Below are 2,968 nucleotides of genomic sequence, written 5' to 3' on the forward strand. Positions count from 1 at the left end.
GTGTGTGTTTGTATGGGTACAGTAACTTTTTCCAAAACTAATGAACCAAAAGTGGTCATAAACATTTCAAGATTTTTAGGACAGTTGCAATAGTCACAGTGTTTACCATATGAATGAATGAATGAATTGCTTTATTGTCCATAAAGGAAATTCTCTTTTCACTGGTTTTTTTTTTACATGTAGTCCACATAATGAACAAGACAAAAACATTTTCAATTACATATTACAAATTGACAAATTCATCATAGTTCAAAGGTACATATTGCATAACATATAATTCTGCTTGCCCAATGTATACATAAGGATAGCATATGAAATAGACCAAGTGTGGATAATATACAACTGTCTTGTAAATCAATTTTGGCCAAAAAGTTCTGTATCATATAAGTCATAAAAAGAAAACTTTCAATAATTACTCATATAATGTTTTCGTTTAAAGAAAAAAAATATATAATGATCTTTAATTACAACATATGAGTTTAAGTTACGAATATATATATATATATATATATATATATATATATATATATATGGTGAGATGTATGTGTGTGCAATAGCATTTGAGAGTAATATGAGATATAGTGTGAGTAAGGGTGGTATGTATTTTGTATGTGTGAGTGTGTGTATGGGTGCGCGTGTCTGTGTCTGTGTGCCTCTAATACCTAATGCCTCTAATACCGCACAAAACTGAACTGAAACCAGTAGGAAAGTGTAGCACTAATAAATTTTGCATTTGCGGTTACAAAGCTAGGTTACTAAGTAAATCCCGCTTCAAAAATGGGCTAAAGCTGGACTACAGTAAAAGGGATATCAGACATTTTGTGTGATACTCGTGCACTGAAGTGTGAATGCAATTCAAAGGAAGCCTACAGTTGATGAATTCCCAAAATTGATTTCATACCTTAGAGCCCCAAGAATTCATTTGCTGGAGGTAGTACCAACAACCATTTTCTCTTTGATTTGCCTCTCCAATTCATGTTTTGTTCTTGATATCCAGATACGAAAGTCGCTGAAAAGTTGGATGACATCATTTGCAGCACAACTCTTCTCAAAGATATCAAGAAGATGTCATGTGGGCAACAAACTTCCTCTCTGGAATCATTTCACAGTGTGATTGATCAGTTTGCACCCAAGATGAAGTCATGTATACAGATACCATGGCATGCTTTGCAGGCAAGTATATTTTTGTTTGTATTTTAATAGTTAATCTGTGCTCTTACCCTTCCCCTGCCCTTCCAGCACCCCCACCACCACCACAAAAAAGAAAGGAAAGAAATGTACTGACTTGACTTCCCAATCTTTGTTTTACAACAAATATTTGAGTCTTCAGGTGTCTAAACAAGTCTTTCCTTATTTCAAAGACAGTGTTTTAATGCACTTTACTATTTCTAGTGACACATTGTTCCTTCCTACAATGACAATGGCCTTGAGAATGAGATGTAGAATACCTAAATTCACAAGGTAAAATCCAAGTGCCCCTCCCCATCCATTAATATACTTAGCTATGCCATTTTGTCCTTTTATTTGAATGGTTGTTCCAATGTTATGTTACTACTGAACATCATTTTTTCTACATATAACTTTGTGTCCAATGGCTAAATTTCATCACCAAGTTCTTAATATTACTGTTGCAGGCTTCACCTTGCAGCATTGCATCACAACCCTAACAGTGACCGGCAACAAGCCACCACAGGTGAAGGAGAGCGTCATTTCATCATCATCAAGCCCAAATACAAGCCTGGATCAGCGACTGCGAAGCCCATCAAAGAACCTCCCACCTACTGTAAGTTAAAGCTTTGATAAGCAAAATAGGATGCTGTCTAGGTTTGTCGTAGTAAGCCTACTTTGTACATAGAAAAAATATACAGTATATCACTTGGTAATGGTAGTTATAACAGTGCTTCCCCACTACAAAAAAAAAAAATAAAGAAATGCAGAAATAGGGAGAAATGTATCATTCAAAATAAAAGATATACTACATTTTAATGTAAAGAAAAACATCTGTGTGTTAATTTGTTTTATATCTTCCCCCTTTTTTTCTCTTCTATAGCATATGCTGAGGAACTCCTGACTGAAGTTTCAGAGTATGACAGTGAGGCATCTCCACATGCAAGACAGCCATCACCACCTCCACTGTCCAGTGAACACACTTACCCATCAAAAGATGTCATTCAACAGCATCAGACCCAACTCAGTTCAGCCCATGAATGAAGTGAGGTCGAGTGGATAAGAGTTCTTAGGACACAAGGCTACAAAGAAAAAAAATGCTGTCCAGTGGTAATTTATCATAGGAACAACCTTTAGAATAAATAAAAGGACAAAGTGGCTTAGATAGGATTTATTGATGGGTAGGGGATGGGGTGCACCATACAATTTTTTTTTTCCATTTTTGTCAGCCCACTGAAGGATAAGAGACTGAGGGATTGAAATGGTTTCTATCATCTACTTATCTGTCATAACTTGTCTCCACCATGCTCAGTTTTGTCCAAACCTTTTTGGTACATGTACATAGTTCTTAGGGACAGTGGGATTTGGATGGAGTCAAAGGTCACACAGGTCAATGACTTTTAGCCTGCTTTAAATTTTTTTTCGTGCAAGTTTTTCTATGTGCCAGTAACTGGGTGAGACATCCTCATGAAATTTGTCATTATTGGAAGTAAAAATATGTCACTAAAACCAAAAGCCATCAGTACATCAAGTTTTAGAACCAAGGAAAGAGTTGATTGGATACTTGAATTTTGCAGTATATTTTGTAAAACAAATAAGCATTGTGTACATTTATGATGGAGGACTTACATGTATGTCAAAATATGTTTTTTATTTATTTCATTGTATTTATTTACTTATCAATTTATTATTTGTTGTATTTTTGTTGTATTTTTCTTTTATGGGGGGAGGGGGTGTTAAATACAATGTACCTTCAATAAAGTTACCCCATAAAGGGTCTCCAGAAAGACCCATGGGATGT

General features: G+C 35.3%; 1 long non-coding RNA gene across 1 annotated transcript; it reads left to right on the top strand.

Annotated features, from left to right (window-relative positions):
- The first annotated feature begins 1,002 nt into the window (after positions 1-1,002).
- Positions 1,003-2,164, top strand: LOC140227226 (uncharacterized). The gene is made up of 3 exons (XR_011901023.1): positions 1,003-1,173; positions 1,635-1,783; positions 2,051-2,164. It is a non-coding gene; the product is annotated as an uncharacterized lncRNA (long non-coding RNA).
- The last annotated feature ends 804 nt before the right edge of the window (positions 2,165-2,968 follow it).

This window comes from Diadema setosum, chromosome 4 (assembly GCF_964275005.1).
Source record: "Diadema setosum chromosome 4, eeDiaSeto1, whole genome shotgun sequence".
NCBI lineage: Eukaryota > Metazoa > Echinodermata > Echinoidea > Diadematoida > Diadematidae > Diadema > Diadema setosum.